This window comes from Oncorhynchus mykiss, chromosome 22 (genome assembly GCF_057628025.1).
Source record: "Oncorhynchus mykiss isolate SJ-2025 chromosome 22, ASM5762802v1, whole genome shotgun sequence".
Taxonomy (NCBI): Eukaryota; Metazoa; Chordata; class Actinopteri; order Salmoniformes; family Salmonidae; genus Oncorhynchus; species Oncorhynchus mykiss.
Window position 1 is genome coordinate 8,526,028 of NC_143043.1, and position 17,323 is coordinate 8,543,350.

Consider the following 17,323-nt stretch of genomic DNA (forward strand, 5'->3'; position numbering starts at 1 on the left):
CAAATGGTATATGAACTACCCTGCCTGCTTTTGCCAATGTAGAGCTGCGGGACAGAGGCTTTATGCCGGGTGATCAGGAGGAGTAGTGAGGGAGGGGGGATGTAATAATGTAATATTTAGTTCAAATCCTACAATCCTTTCTGATTGGGAACCTAGCCATGCAATGTCATAAGGTATCGCCTTCATTACCTTATTTAGGAAGCTCATTGGATCCCAGGGCGGGGTTTTTTTCTCACACAGAGGGAAAAAAGTTGTTTACAGCTAATAACTGGCTAGCTAATAGCTACAAGATTGTTAAGTGTTGGTAGCAGCGCGCTGAATAATTATAGCTAGTTGGCTAAGCTTTGATCAACATGGATATCCGAAAATGGCTGGGCACTGCCAAAAGCAAAAATTCTGAAGACCACCATGATGCCAAGCTCACCAACGAGCTTGTAGGCCCCACTGAGATGGGGAGCCTAGCAGCAAATGTAATACCCGCCCATCCCAAATCAAATCGAATTGTATTTGTCACATACACATGGTTAGCAGATGTTAATGCGAGTGTAGCAAAATGCTTGTGCTTCTAGTTCCGACAATGCAGTAATAACCAACAAGTAATCTAACCTAACAATTCCGCAACTACTACCTTATACACACAAGTGTAAAGGGATAAAGAACATGTACATAAAGATATATGAATGAGTGATGGTACAGAACGGCATAGGCAAGATGCAGTAGATGGTATAGAGTACAGTATATACATATGAGATGAGTAATGTAGGGTATGTAAACATAAAAGTGGCATAGTTTAAAGTGGCTAGTGATAAATTTTTCTACATCAATTTCCATTATTAAAGTGAGCTGGAGTTGAGTCAGTATGTTGGCAGCAGCCACTCAATGTTAGTGGTGGCTGTTTAACAGTCTGATGGCCTTGAGATTGAAAAATAGCTTCTGTCTCTCGGTCCCTGCTTTGATGCACCTGTACTGACATCGCCTTCTGCCTGATAATGGGGTGAACAGGCAGTGGCTCGGGTGGTTGTTGTCCTTGATGATCTTTATGGCCTTCCTGTGACATCGGGTGGTGTAGGTGTCCTGGAGGGCAGGTAGTTTGCCCCCGGTGATGCGTTGTGCAGACCTCACTACCCTCTGGAGAGCCTTACGGTTGTGGGCGGAGCAGTTGCCGTACCAGGCGGTGATACAGCCCGACAGGATGCTCTCGATTGTGCATCTGTAGAAGTTTGTGAGTGATTTTGGTGACAAGCCAAATTACTTCAGCCTCCTGAGGTCAAAGAGGCACTGCTGCTCCTTTTTCACAACGCTGTCTGTGTGGGTGGACCAATTCAGTTTGTCCGTGATGTGTACGCCGAGGAACATAAAACTTACTACCCTCTCCAATACTGTCCCATCGATGTGGATAAGGGGGTGCTCCCTCTGCTGTTTCCTGAAGTCCACAATCATCTCCTTTGTTTTGTTGATGTTGAGTGTGAGGTCACTTTCCTGACACCATTGCCACTCAGTCATGGGTGAACAGGGAGTACAGGAGAGGGCTCAGAACGCACCCTTGTGGGGCCCCAGTGTTGAGGATCAGCGGGGTGGAGATGTTGTTACCTACCCTCACCACCTGGGGGTGGCTCGTCAGGAAGTCCAGTACCCAGTTGCACAGGGTGGGGTTGAGACCCAGGGTCTCAAGCTTGATGACGAGTTTGGAGGGTACTATGGTGTAAATGCTGAGCTGTAGTCGATGAACAGCATTCTCACATAGGTATTCCTCTTGTCCAGATGGGTTAGGGCAGTGTGGTTGCGATTGCGTCGTCTGCGGACCTATTGGGACGGTAAGCAAATTGGAGTGGGTCTAGGGTGTCAGGTAGGGTGGAGGTGATATGGTTCTTGACTAGTCTCTCAAAGCACTTCATGATGACGGAAGTAGTCGTTTAGCTCAGTTACCTTAGCTTTCTTGGGAACAGGAACAATGGTGGCCCTCTTGAAGCATGTGGGAACAGCAGACTGGGATAAGGATTGATTGAATATGTCCGTAAACACACCAGCCAGCTGGTCTGCGCATGCTCTGAGGAGACGGCTGGGGATGCCGTCTGGGCCTGCAGCCTTGCAAGGGTTAACACGTTTAAATGTTTTACTCACGTCGGCTGCAGTGAAGGAGAGTCCGCAGGTTTTAGTAGCGAGCCGTTAGAAGTTATTTAGTCTGTCTGGGAGCAAGACATCCTGGTCCGCGACGGGGCTGGTTTTATTTTTGTAGTCCGTGATTGACTGTAGACCCTGCCACATACCTCTTGTGTATTTGCTAGCCAGCCAACCAAACCGTGAACCAGGTACTATGCAGATCAGGAATGGGCAACTCCAGTTCTCAGGGGCCTGATTGGTGTCACACTTTTCCTCCAGTCCTATAACTAACACACCTGATTAAACTAATTGCATTCTAATCTGAAGACCATGATTAGTTGATTATTGGTAGTCAGGTGTGGTAATATGGAATGGGGCAAAAGTGTGTCACCAATCATGCCCCAGAGGACAGGAGTTGCCCATCCCTGATGTAGAATAAGTTTCACACGAGTCAGTTAGTCTTTATTATTGATAAAAACATATTTACCTAATAAGGTTGCACAATTCTGGTAACTTTAAAATTCCAACGTTTTCCAGAAATCCCAGTTTAAATGTTCCTGGAATCTGGAGGGAATAAGCAGGAAATCCTCTAAATGGGATTTCTGAAAATCCAGAGAATTTTGGCCAAGTTACTGGAATTTTGCAATTCTATTCCCCAAGCATTTGTTTGTTTACTTGGATACCCAAGAGCTTTTACAGAACAGCTAATGTTGCTTAGCTCCACAATCCATATTCGCAGCCATCACTTCTGTTGGTATTGGGTTCATTCAACAAATAGAGTGACAGTGACATCCCTTTGACATTTTCAGTAGAAATTGTACACCAATATTGAATTTGAAGTCAAATCTAACTTTTGCAGTTAACTGTGATTTTTAGAGTACAATGATGGATGTTTGCAGCAGTAATGTGACTTTTGTAGTCCTAACTCCAAGAACTACTGACTGATAAACAAAAAAAATCACCCCCTTCTGCTTTGAATGTCTATTGTATTTTAAATTGTTTTTATTCAAGATCGTTGACATCTGCCATCACAGCTTCTCTTGTCCTCCTGAATTAAATCTATCTGGAAGATCAACCTTTGATGGGCTCCAAAAAACATGGTAGATATTGATCTGTATTATAAGTATTGTTGAACAGTGAAAGAGAATTGTTTGATTGACATCAAAGCTGGAGAAAGTTTATCCCTCAAAGTTTGTTGCTTTAGGCCTGTCTGCTAATCTGAAAACATACAATTGATCCAGAATTATAAACATTTCTTAAATACATCTACAAAATTTGTCTTCAAATCAAATGTATTTATATAGCCCTTCGTACATCAGCTGATATCTCAAAGTGCTGTACAGAAACCCAGCCTAAAACCCCAAACAGCAAGCAATGCAGGTGTAGAAGCACGGTGGCTAGGAAAAACTCCCTAGAAAGGCCAAAACCTAGGAAGAAACCTAGAGAGGAACCAGGCTATGTGGGGTGGCCAGTCCTCTTCTGGCTGTGCCGGGTGGAGATTATAACAGAACATGGCCAAGATGTTCAAATGTTCATAAATGACCAGCATGGTCCAATAATAATAAGGCAGAACAGATGAAACTGGAGCAGCAGCATGGCCAGGTGGACTGGGGACAGCAAGGAGTCATCATGTCAGGTAGTCCTGAGGCATGGTCCTAGGGCTTAGGTCCTCCGAGAGAGAGAAAGAAAGAGAGAAAGAGAGAATTAGAGAGAGCACACTTAAATTCACACAGGACACCGAATAGGACAGGAGAAGTACTCCAGATATAACAAACTGACCCTAGCCCCCCGACACATAGCCTCCAGTATTTATGCTGCAGTAGTTTGAGACAGGAGGGGTCAGGAGACACTGTGGCCCCATCCGAGGACACCCCCGGACAGGGCCAAACAGGAAGGATATAACCCCACCCACTTTGCCAAAGCACGGGGGGGGGGACTCCAACCCAGACAGGAAGATCACATCAGTGACTCAACCCACTCAAGTGACGCACCCCTCCCAGGGACGGTATGAAAGAGCCCCAGTAAGCCAGTGATTCAGCCCCTGTAATAGGGTTAGAGGCAGAGAATCCCAGTGGAAAGAGGCGAACCGGCCAGGCAGAGACAGCAAGGGCGGTTCGTTGCTCCAGAGCCTTTCCATTCACCTTCCCACTCCTGGGCCAGACTACACTCAATCATATGACCCACTGAAGAGATGAGTCTTCAGTAAAGACTTAAAGGTTGAGACCGAGTTTGCGTCTCTTAAATGGGTAGGCAGACCATTCCATAAAAATTGAGCTCTATAGGAGAAAGCCCTGCCTCCAGTTGTTTGCTTAGAAATTCTAGGGACAATTAGGAGGCCTGCGTCTTGTGACCGTAGCGTACGTGTAGGTATGTACGGCAGGACCAAATCAGAGTGATAGGTAGGAGCAAGCCCATGTAATGCTTTGTAGGTTAGCAGTAAAATCTTGAAATCAGCCCTTGCCTTGACAGGAAGCCAGTGTAGGGAGGCTAGCACTGGAGTAATATGATCAAATTTTGGGGTTCTAGTCAGGATTCTAGCAGCCGTATTTAGCACTAACTGAAGTTTATTTAGTGCTTTATCCGGGTAGCCGGAAAGTAGAGCATTGCAGTAGTCTAACCTAGAAGTGACAAAAGCATGGATACATTTTTCTGCATCATTTTTAGACAGAAAGTTTCTGATTTTTGCAATGTTACGTAGATGGAAAAAAGCTGTCCTTGAAATGGTCTTGATATGTTCTTCAAAAGAGAGATCAGGGTCCAGAGTAACGCCGAGGTCCTTCACAGTTTCATTTGAGACGACTGTACAACCATTAAGATTATTTGTCAGATTCAACAGAAGATCTCTTTGTTTCTTGGGACCTAGAACAAGCATCTCTGTTTTGTCCGAGTTTAAAAGTAGAAAGTTTGCAGTCATCCACTTCCTTATGTCTGAAACACATGCTCCTAGCGAGGGCAATTTTGGGGCTTCACCATGTTTCATTGAAATGTACAGCTGTGTGTCATCCGCATAGCAGTGAAAGTTAACATTATGTTTTCGAATAACATCCTCAAGAGGTAAAATATATAGTGAAAACAATAGTGGTCCTAAAACGGAACCTTGAGGAATACAGAAATGTACAGTTGATTTGTCAGAGGACAAACCATTCACAGAGACAAACTGATATCTTTCTGACAGATAAGATCTAAACCAGGCCAGAACTTGTCCGTGTAGACCAATTTGGGTTTCCAATCTCTCCAAAAGAATGTGGTGATCGATGGTATCAAAAGCAGCACTTAAGGTCTAGGAGCACGAGGACAGATGCAGAGCCTCGGTCTGATGCCATTAAAAGGTAATTTACCACCTTCACAAGTGCAGTCTCAGTGCTATGAAGGGGTCTAAAACCAGACTGAAGCATTTCGTATACATTGTTTGTCTTCAGGAACGCAGTGAGTTGCTGCGCAACAGTCTTTTCAATTTTTTTTGAGAGGAATGGAAGATTCGTAATAGGCCGATAGTTTTTTATATTTTCTGGGTCAAGGTTTGGCTTTTTCAAGAGAGGCTTTATTACTGCCACGTTTAGTGAGTTTGGTACACATCCGGTGGATAGAGAGCTGTTTATTATGTTCAACATAGGAGGGCCAAGCACAGGAAGCAGCTCTTTCAGTAGTTTAAATGGAATAGGGTCCAGTATGCAGCTTGAAGGTTTAGAGGTCATGATTATTTTCATCATTGTGTCAAGAGATATAGTAGTAAAACACTTGAGCGTCTCTCTTGATCCTAGGTCCTGGCAGAGTTGTGCAGACTCAGGACAACTGAGCTTTGAAGGAATACGCAGATTTAAAGAGGAGTCCGTAATTTGCTTTCTAATAATCATGATCTTTTCCTCAAAGAAGTTCATGAATTTATCACTGCTAAAGTGAAAGCCATCCTCTCTTGGGGAATTCTGCTTTTTAGTTAGCTTTGCGACAGTATCAAAAAGGATTTTCAGATTGTTCTTATTTTCCTCAATTAAGTTGGAAAAATAGGATGATCAAGCAGCAGTGAGGGCTCTTCGATACTGCACGGTACTGTCTTTCCAAGCTAGTCGGAAGACTTCCAGTTTGGTGTGGCGCCATTTCCGTTCCAATTTTCTGGAAGCTTGCTTCAGAGCTCGGGTATTTTCTGTGTACCAGGGAGCTAGTTTCTTGTGAGAAATGTTTTTAGTTTTTAGGGGTGCAACTGCATCTAGGGTATTGCGCAAGGTTAAATTGAGTTCCTCAGTTAGGTGGTTAACTGATTTTTGTCCTTTGGCATCCTTGGGTAGACAGAGGGAATCTGGAAGGACATCAAGGAATCTTTGTGTTGTCTGTGAATTTATAGCACGACTTTGATGTTCCTTGGTTGGGGTCTGAGCAGATGATTTGTTGCAATTGCAAATGTAATAAAATGGTGGTCCGATAATCCTGGACTATGAGGAAAAACATTAAGATCCACAACATTTATTCCATGGGACAAAACTAGGTCCAGAGTATGACTGTGACAGTGAGTGGGTCCAGAGACATGTTGGACAAAACCCACTGAGTCGATGATGGCTCCGAAAGCCTTTTGGAGTGGGTCTGTGGACTTTTCCATGTGAATATTAAAGTCACCAAAGATTAGAATATTATCTGCTATGACTACAATGTCCAATAGGAATTCAGGGAACTCAATGAGGAACGCTGTATATGGCCCAGGAGGCCTGTAAATAGTAGCTATAAAAAGTGATTGAGTAGGCTGCATAGATTTCATGACTAGAAGCTCAAAAGACGAAAACGTCATTTTTTTTTTTGAAAATTGAAATTTGCTATCGTAAATGTTAGCAACACCTCCGCCTTTGCGGGATGCACGGGGGATATGTTCACTAGCGTAGCCAGGAGGTGAGGCCTCATTTAACACAGCAAATTCATCAGGCTTAAGCCATGTTTCAGTCAGGCCAATCACATCAAGATTATGATCAGTGATTAGTTAATTGACTATAATTGCCTTTGAAGTAAGGGATCTAACATTAAGTAGCCCTATTTTGAGATGTGAGGAATCATGATCTCTTTCAATAATAACAGGAATGGAGGAGGTCTTTATCCTAGTGAGATTGCTAAGGCGAACACCACCATGTTTAGTTTTGCCCAACCTAGGTTGAGGCACAGACACAGTCTCAATGGGGATAGCGGAGCTGACTACACTGACTGTGCTAGTGGCAGACTCCACTATGCTGGCAGGCTGGCTAACAGCCTGCTGCCTGGCCTGCACCCTATTTCATTGTGGAGCTAGAGGAGTTAGAGCCCTGTCTATGTTGGTAGATAAGATGAGAGCACTCCTCCAGCTAGGATGGAGTCCGTCACTCCTGTTTGTGGGTGAGTCCCAGAAAGAGGGCCAATTATCTACAAATTCTATCTTTTGGGAGGGGCAGAAAATAGTTTTCAACCAGCGATTGAGTTGTGAGACTCTGCTGTAGAGCTCATCACTCCCCCTAACTGAGACGGGGCCAGAGACAATTACTCGATGCGACACATCTTTCTAGCTGATTTACACGCTGAAGCTATGTTGCGCTTGGTGATCTCTGACTGTTTCATCCTAACATGGTTGGTCCAGACATGGATAACAATACCGTATCTCTTTACTCTCTACACTCGCCAGTTTTAGCTTTAGCCAGCACCATCTTCAGATTAGCCTTAACGTCGTTAGCCCTGCCCCCTGATAAACAGTGTATGATCGCTGGATGATTCGTTTTAAGTCTAATACTGCGGGTAATGGAGTCGCCAATGACTAGAGTTTTCAATTTGTCAGAGCTAATGGTGGGAAGCTTCGGCGTCTCAGACCCCGTAACGGGAGGAGCAGAGACAAGAGAAGGCTCGGCCTCTGACTCTGACTTGCTGCTTAATGGGGAAAACCGTGTGAGGGGATTTATACTAACGTTACTATCTGTACTTACTGGTGGCACAGACGCTGTTTCATCCTTTCCTACACTGAAATTACCCTTGCCTAACGATTGCGTCTGAAGCTGGGCTTGTAGCACAGCTATCCTCGCCGTAAGGCGATCGTTCTCCTGTATATTATGAGTACAGTGACTGCAATGAGAAGGCATCATGTTAATGTTACTACTTAGCTTCCGCTGTTGGAGGTCCTGACGAACCATGTCCAGATAAAGCGTCCGGAGTGAAAAAGTTGAGGAAAAAAACCCCAAATATAAACGGTAATTAAAAAGTAAAAACCGTAAAGTTGTCAGGTAGCAAAATAGGTTGGCAACACAACGCACAGCAACACGTAAACAAGTCTGCAAGTTGTGACCGGAAATGGCGTCTTCCTTCTATATATTGCACATGATATGTTGATCTTCAAGAAATGTTTTATCATATTGATCGAGAGCAGACAATCGATTAATGTGAGAAATATTGTGTAATGTTTTGAGATGAAAATATAATCTGTGACTATCTAGAAGAAAACAATGGGTTGTGCAGTAAATTGATATAATATACTGTTGAAGTCAGAAGTTTGCATACAATTAGGTTAGAGTCATTAAAACTCGTTTTTCAATCACTCCACAATTTTTTTTTTCAATCCCAGAACAACAGCAAAGGACCTTGTGAAGATGCTGGAGGAAACGGGTACAAAAGTATCTACATCCACAGTAAAACGAGTCCGATATCGATATGTCCTTGCTGAGCGGACTTTCAGGCTGAAGCCACTGCTTCATAACAGCCATAAATAAACCAGGCTTAGTTTAGCAACTGCACATGAGAGCAAAGATTGTACTTTTTGGAGAAATGTGTGAGGAAACAAAAATATAACTGTTTGGCCATAATGATCATCGTTATGTTGAGGAAAATGAAGCACTGGGGTGGGAGATGTTGTGGGGTTGCTTTGCTGCATGAGGGACTGGTGCACGTCACAAAATAGATGGCATCATGAGGAAGTAAAATTGTGGATATATTGAAGCATCAGCTCAAGATATCAGTCAGGAAGTTAAAGCTTAGTCGCAATTGGGTCTTCCAAATGGACAGTGACCCCAAGCATACTTCCAAAGTTGTGGCAAAATGGCTTAGACAACAAAGTCAAGGTGTTGGAGTGGCCATCACAAAGCCCTGACCTCAATCCCATAGAACATTTGTGGGCAGAACTGAAAAAGCGTGTGCAAGCAATGAGGCCTACAAACCTGACTCAGTTACAACAGCTCGGTCAGGAGGAATGGGCCAAAATTCACCCAACTTATTTTGGGAAGGCTACCCGAAACGTTGGGCCCAAGTGAAACAATTTAAAAGGCAATGCTACCAAATACTAATTGAGTGTGTGTATGTAAACTTCAGACCCACTGGGAATGTGATGAAATAAATAAATGCTGAAATAATTCTCTACTATTATCCTGACAATTCACATTCTTAAAATAAAGTGGTAATCCTAACTGATTTAAGACATGGGATTTTTAGTAGGATTACATGTCAGGAATTGTGAAAAACGGAGTTTAAATGTATTTGGCTAAACTGTATAACCATTGACCAACTGTATAATGTGGCAAAGAAGGGGGTTGAGTGATAAATGGCAGATATGTGAGAGCAGAACTAATAAACGGGCTCTGCCCGAACACTAAAATGGCCACCCCTGTCAGAACTACAGATCACAAAATGGCCGACCGCCAAAACTACAAGTCCCAGAAGCAAGGGGAACCCTCAGAAGATGGAGCCGACCCACAGATAAAGGGTCAAGAAAAACCAGGAAGAGGGAGAGAGAGTGCTGGAAGGATCTATGAACAATAGAGAAAGAGACAATAGAGATTGGCTGGATTTACCATGTATGAGCTGGATTGTTTTGGACTTACCTGTTGGCGTTTGGACCTGGACCTACCGAGAACCGATCTCTGCTATCCTTGACCTCGCCTACGGCCTGGGTGGACCAGGACGGAGAAACAAACACACAGGTACTGTCCTGTTCGAAAGAACTCTCATTCTTGGGTGATTTGGTGACAGTTTACTACTTAATTTGTGACAAACGCTCCTAACCTTGAAGAGGTTTGCCACAAACGGGTGTGAGGTGTCAAAGTAAGAATGGGATTTGGTGGGACCCATAAATTAGAAATAGCCAATGCTAATAGCAGTAATTGAGATTGTTATCAAATTACTGAAACATTTGAATTCATGGATGGAGTTTGTTGATTCTCTTTTATTCCCACTACTACAATGTTTTGTCAAATGCAAACTGATACATTCTTACATGAGCTGATTTGATTTCCCCATTGATACAAGAGATGAAGATGAGTAATGATATTCATGATTAATATCCTTCATAAGGGTCCTTGAAATAAACTTTTAAAATATTTTCAAAATCTCCACACCAATTTGAATGGGATTATATAATAAACATGGAAAGAGGGAAATCAAATTATGTGGAGAAAAAAACACCATACCTTTTCATGTCGGTGTACAAGGAAAACAAACACTTTCATCATTCATCTGTAGGGACAACAAATCTATTCTACCCATTGGAAGGAGATGAAAGCACTGCTGCTGGAAATGGGACATTTAGTGTCTGTCTGTGACGGAAGTAGACCAACCACTGGCTGTGTCTGAGATACGTTGTAGAATATATTCAGAATCTACACTGAGGCATGTGGACACCCCTTCAAATGTGTGACCCGTGTCAGGAAACTAGGCGTATGTCGCGAGTCACTACTTCACCCAAGAAGCATTGAAATGTCATCTTTAAGAAAATAATCTAAATGTGTTTTTTGGCAGAAATGCATTCTGGAACATGTGAACTTTCATGTGCCTTAACAAAATTCTATGGCATGAGTAAATACGCTAGCCATGATTGGCTGAGATAATGACATACAGAGAGTTCGGGTTGGTCTGCCATATAGTAAGCTTCCATATAGTAAGTCTATTTGAGCTGGTTAGTATGTGTAGGTAATCCTGTCCAACGCCGCTTTAAAAATATATATATTGCTTAGTAGAGCTGCATCTGTGTTGCTCTCCACTTTCTGGAGGACAGAGTTTTGAAATCAGTTGAATTAGAGTATGATCGCTAAGGATATGGAGAAAACACCTATCTCCGGATTACACTAAACTAAGGGCATCCATGACATGGAGAAGCTTGATTGGTAGTCCATAGTGCGGCACACAATTGGCCCAGTGTCGCCCTGGTTAGGGTTTGGCCGGGGTTAGCAGTCATTGTAAATGTGAATTTGTTCTTAACTGACTTGCCTAGTTAAAGGTTAAATTAAAAAAATTAAAACATTTCTCAGGTGAGATAGCTAGCTACATTTCCAGATATTACACGTTTACTGAGTACTGAGGAGCATAGTGCGTAAAACTTGTCGGACCTCGTTTGCAACACTCACTACCGAGCAAGTTCCAAACTGCCTCTGGAAGCAATGTCAGCACAATAACCTGTTTGTTGGGAGCTTCATGAAATGGGTTTCCATGGCTGAACAACATCACACTAGCCTAAGATCACCATGCGCAATGCCAAGCTTCGGCTGGAGTGGCCTAAAGCTCGCCGCCATTGGACTCTGGAGCAGTGGAAACACATTCTCTGTTTCCACTTTACAATCTGTCAGTCCAACGGACAAATCTGGGTTTGGCGGTTGCCAGGAGAACGCTACCTAACCGAATGTATAGTTCCAACTGTGAAGTTTGATGGAGGAGCAATAATGGTCTCGGCTGTTTTTCATGTTTCGGGCTAGGCCCCTTCGTTCCATTAAAGGGAAATCTTAATGCTAGAGCATACTATGACATTCTAGACGATTCTGTGCTTCTAACTTTGTGCTTCTAACAGTTCGGGAAATGGAATCAAGTCCCATAACAATGTTCCAACATCTAGTGGAAAGCCTTCCCAGAAGACTGGAGGCTGCAGCAAAGGGGCAAAGGGGTGACCAAGGCCCATGATTTTGGAATATGATTTTTGACAAGCAGATATCCACATACTATACTTTTGGCCATGTAGTGTGTTACGAATCCCTTTTGGCCCGACAGTCTAGGGGGAGATGGTAATGAGACCAGTAACATAACACATGCAATTTAAAATAGTGACAAAGTAAAAGTGAGAACGAAATAACCACGACAACTGAAATCTACCGTCAAACTCAGGGTTTATTGGAAAACACACGGTAATGGGGGGGAGCAGGAAAAGGGGCTGAACTGGACCCAAGGAAAGAAATAATAAGTATTAAAAAACACCCCTAAGCTAGACTAGCCTATTTCAACAACAGCTAACTAACCAAAAAAATACAGTGGGTGGTCCGCCCAGTTCTAACTAGTGTATTTAAACAAAGTTTACCTACGAGTAGTGTATGCCCATGGGCGACTTGTCTTGTTTCCCCCTTTTCCCACCAGCAAACAAACACCATAACCAAAAACAAAAGAGAGAGTGAAACAGAGAGATTTACAGAGAGATTGAGCTCTAGAGCAAACAACTGACAGGGTTTTTAAACCAAGGGAAAGGAAATGTGATTGGGTAGGAAACAGGAGGTGTGTCTTCTGATTGATGATTGATTGGTGACTGATTGGGGAGTGATGATTTTTACCTGTGAGGGGAGAAGGAGAGAAAAGAATACAGGATACACACACAGGATACCTGTATCCGTAACAGTGTATTTTCAGTATCTCAGAAGTGTCTCTGTGTGTGGCCAAGGAGAGCTTAATTGGAGCATTGCGGGTACAAACAAGTCACCACATTCCACTGTGTGTGTGTGTGTCTCTGTGGGAGCCTCAGGTGTGGGTATATGGGAATAATCAGGCCTTCATTCCCCTAGCTGTCAGCTGGTTTATTTTGTCTGTCCGAAATAAATCCGGTGATTCCCAGCCAGCCAATATATTTCCCTTGCGAGTCACATGGTCACTTTCACATAGTTTCAGACTCTGAAGATAACCAGAGAAACCCTTTCTAAAAAAGAGACCTAAACTAACCAAAAACCAGCTTGTTAGTTTTGAAATTCTGAAGTTGATAGCCAAGCTATCCTTAACAAGGCAACAGTAAACATGTTGTCTACCACAAATGATGCAGCTCCCTCTCCGGCCAATTAGTGACAACAATTCAAACAATAGTATACTGATAGTAACAAAACATGTGCCTGTGATATCTCCACAATGTGGTTGATATGAATGTGCTTATATACTGTATGTTGAGTCTTGACAGTTTGTAACATGTGTACCAAATGTTGTTACAATATGAATATCTGTGACATTTATATGCATTTACAGTGCCTTCAGAAAGTATTCATACCCCTAGACTTATGACTTATTCCACATTTTGTTATTACAGCCTGAATTCAAAATGGATTAAACAGATATTTTTTGCTCACAATACCCCCATAAAGAGAGTGAAAACAACATGTTTTTAGAAATGTTTTTAAATGTATTGAAAGTGAATTACAGAAATCTCATTTACATAAGTATTCACACCCTAAGTCAATACTTTGCAGAAGCACCTTTGGCAGTGATTACAGCTGTATGCCTTTTTTTGGGGAAGTCTCTATTAGCTTTGCACACCTGGATTGTACAACATTTGCCCATTATTCTTTAAAACATTCTTCAAGCACTGTCAAGTTGATTGTTGATCATTGATAGATAGCCATTTTCAAGAATTGTCATAGATTTTCAAGCCATTTTTTGGCAAAAAACTCTAACTAGGCCACTCAGGAACATTCACTGTCTTCTTGGTAAGCAACTCCAGTGTAGATTTGGCCTTGTGTTTTAGGTTATTGTCCTACTGAAAGGTGAATTTGTCTCCCAGGTTCTGTTGGAAAGCAGAATAAACCAGGTTCTAGGATTTTGCCCGTGCTTATAGCTTTATTCTGTTTAAAAACAAAATAAAAAAACAACATCCTTGTCCTTGCCGATGACAATCATACTCATAACATGATGCAGACACCACCATGCTTGAAAATATGAAGAGTGGTATTCAGTAATGACTTGTGTTGGATTTGCCCCAAACATAATGCTTTGTATTCAGGACAAAAAGTACATTTCTTTGCCACATTTTTTGCAGTATTAGCACTGAACACGCTGTTTGGCATGTGTGTTTTTCTCTTGCTAATTACAAAAACAAGATTTCAGTCTTGGAGGTCTGTTTCCTGACCAGTTTAACATTTGGTTAAAATATGTTTGTCCCCCATGAGACACCATAAACCTATTTCACACTTCCTCAAAATTCCCAGAATTAATCTAAGATGACTTGAGAAATCTGTAATACATTTTTGCCGAGGATATTTTAGTTGTGCAAATTTACATCTAACTAAGGTGTTTGGTTCAGTATTTCTCAAGTAAAAAAATGCACAACATGTTGTCTTATGTAAACAAAGTTGGGCTGCTGGGCATGTCTCACTGACTCACTGTCTATGCTATTCTGTCTATGCTATTGGATAAAGAGCGATCACCGCAGCTGTTCACCACATGTTAGTGGGCAAATGTACATCTTCAAATCAAAACCCAAACTTAAATTACCCATTGTGACACACAGATGTTCCAAACTCCGTTTTAGACTAGACTGACTTTATGATCCAAGTTATCCTATTTACACTTTGTAGTCAATTTTGACACTATAATAACTGTTTCTGACTCATATCGATGCCACATATACCCCTTTCAAAGACAGTTGCTCTTTAAGTGCCTTGTTGTGAACTGGATGCATGTTTTGGAATATATTTATTCTTTACAGGTTTCCTTGTCATTTAGGTTAGTATTGGGAATTAACTACAATGTTTCCTCAGTTCTCATATCACAACAATTAAACTCTGTCTTAAAATCACCAGTGTCCTCATTGTGAAAACTCTGAGCAGTTTCCTTCCTTTTCCTGAAACTGAGTTAGATAGGCCGCCTGTATCTTTGTAGTAACTGGATGTAATTGATATACCATCCAAAGCCTAATTAATAACTGCACCATGCTCAAAGGGTTATTCTGCATCTGCTTTTTAACATTTTTACACATCTACCAAACAGTGCTCTTCTTTGCGAGGCATTGAAAAACCTCCCATGTCTTTGAGGTTGAATCTGTGCTTGAAATTCCCTACTCGATTGAGGGACTTTACAGATAATTGTATGTGTGGGGTACAGAGATGGAGTAGTCATTGAAAAATAATGTTTACCACTATTATGGAACACGGAATGAGTCCATGCAAGTTAGTCAAATCTTCTAACCATACACATGGTGACATCGGGTGTCGTGGAGGTCAGGTAGTTTACCCCTGATGATGCGTTGTGCAGACCGCACCAACCTCTGGAGAGCCTTGCAGTTGAGGGTGGTGCGGTTGCCATACAGCCCAACAGGATGCTTTCAATTTTGCATCTGAAACGTTTGTCTGGCTATTTGGTGACAAGCCACATTTCTTCAGCCTCCTAAGGTTGAAAAGGCGCTGTTGCGCCTTCTTCACCACACTCTGTATGGGTAGACCATTTCAGTTTGTCTGTGTGCACCGAGGAACTTAAAACTTTACACCTTCTCCACTACTGTCCCTTCGATGTGGATAAGGGGTGCTCCCTCTGCTGTTTCCACGATCATCTCCTTTGTTTTGTTGATGTTGAGTGAGAGATTGTTTTCCTGACACCACACTCCGAGTACCCTCAACTCCTCCCTGTAGGCTGTCTCGTTGTTGTTGTTGGTAATCAATCCCACTACTGTTGTGTTGTCTGCAAACTTGATGATTGAGTTGGAGGTCTGCATGACCACGCAGTCATGGGTAAACAGGGAATACAGGAGGGGGCTGAGCACGCACCCTTGTGGGGCCCCAGTGTTGAGGGTCAGCAAAGTGGAGATGTTGTTTCCTACCTTCACCACCTGGGGGTGGCCGTCAGAAAGTCCAGGACCTAGTTCCAGCTTAAATTGGAGGGTACTATGTTGAATGCTGAGCTGTAGTCATTGAACAGATGGGATAGGGCAGTGTGCAGTGTGATTGCTATTGCATCGTCTGTGGACCTGTTGGGGCGGTATGCCAATGAAGTGGGTCTAGGGTGACAGGTAAGGTGGAGGTGTTATGATCCTTGTCTAGTCTCTTAAAGCACTTCATGATGACAGAAGTGAGTGCTACGGGGCAGTAGTCATTCATCACGTAGGCCACGAAGAAGGAGAGGGGGGAGGCACAGTCCTTATTAGCGGGCCGCAACAGTGGCACTGTATTATCCTCAAAGCGGGCAAAGAAGGTCTTTAGTTTGACTGAAAGTGAGACGTCAGTGTCGGTAACATTGTTGGTTTTCTTTTTGTAGTCTGTGATTTCCTGTAGACCATGCCACATACTTCTCGTGTCTGAGCCGTTAAATTGCGACTCCACTTTGTCCCTATACTGACTTTTCACTTGTTTGATTGCCTTTGAGGGAATAACTACACTGTTTATATTCTGCAATATTTACAGTCCTCTTTTCATGGTTAAATGCGGTGGTTCGGGCTTTCAGTTTTGCGCAAATGCCGCCATCCATCCACGGTTTCTGGTTAGTGTAAGGTTTTAAGTCATAGTGGGTACAACATCTCCAATGCACGTCCTTATAAACTCACTCACAGAGGCAGCGTATAGATCGGTGTTATTCTCTGAGGATGCCCGGAATATTTCCTAGTCCGCGTGATCAAAACAATCTTGAAACGTGGATTCCGATCAGTCAGACCAGCATTGAATGGTTCTAGTCATGGGTACATCCTGTTTGAGTTTCTGCCTATAAGACGGTAAGAGCAATTTGGAGTCGTGTCCGGATTTGGCAAAGGGAGGGCGAGGGAGGGCTTGTATGCATCGCGGAAGTTTGAGTAGCAGTGAGAGAGTGTATTGCCCACACGAGTACTGCAATCAATATGCTGATAGAATTTAGGTAGCCTTGTTCTCAAATTTGCTTTGTTAATATCCCCAGCTACAATAACTGCAGCCTCAGAATATATGGTTTCCAGTTTACATTATGTCCAGTGAAGTTCCTTGAGGGCCGTTGGGGTGTCTGCTTGAGGGGGTATTTACTAGAGGTCGACCGATTAATTGGAATGGCCGATTAATTAGGGCCGATTTCAAGTTTTTCATAACAATTGGAAATCGGTATTTTTGGACACCGATTTGGCCTTTTTTTCTTTTTACACCTTTATTTAACTAGGCAAGTCAGTTAAGAACACATTCTTATTTTCAATAATGGCCTAGGAACGGTGGTATAACTGCCTTGTTCAGGGGCAGAACGACAGATTTTTACCTTGTCAGCCCGAGGATTCAATCTTGCAACCTTACGGTTAAACTAGTCCAACGCTCTAGCCACCTGCCTTACATTGCACTCCACG

General features: G+C 42.7%; 1 long non-coding RNA gene across 1 annotated transcript; it reads right to left on the reverse strand.

Annotated features, from left to right (window-relative positions):
- Positions 1 to 3,072: 3,072 nt before the first annotated feature.
- On the reverse strand, positions 3,073 to 9,975 carry LOC149972791 (uncharacterized). Its single transcript, XR_016490729.1, has 2 exons — positions 9,909 to 9,975; positions 3,073 to 3,769 (listed from the first exon to the last, which is right to left on the reverse strand). It is a non-coding gene; the product is annotated as an uncharacterized LOC149972791 (long non-coding RNA).
- Between the last annotated feature and the right edge of the window lie 7,348 nt (positions 9,976 to 17,323).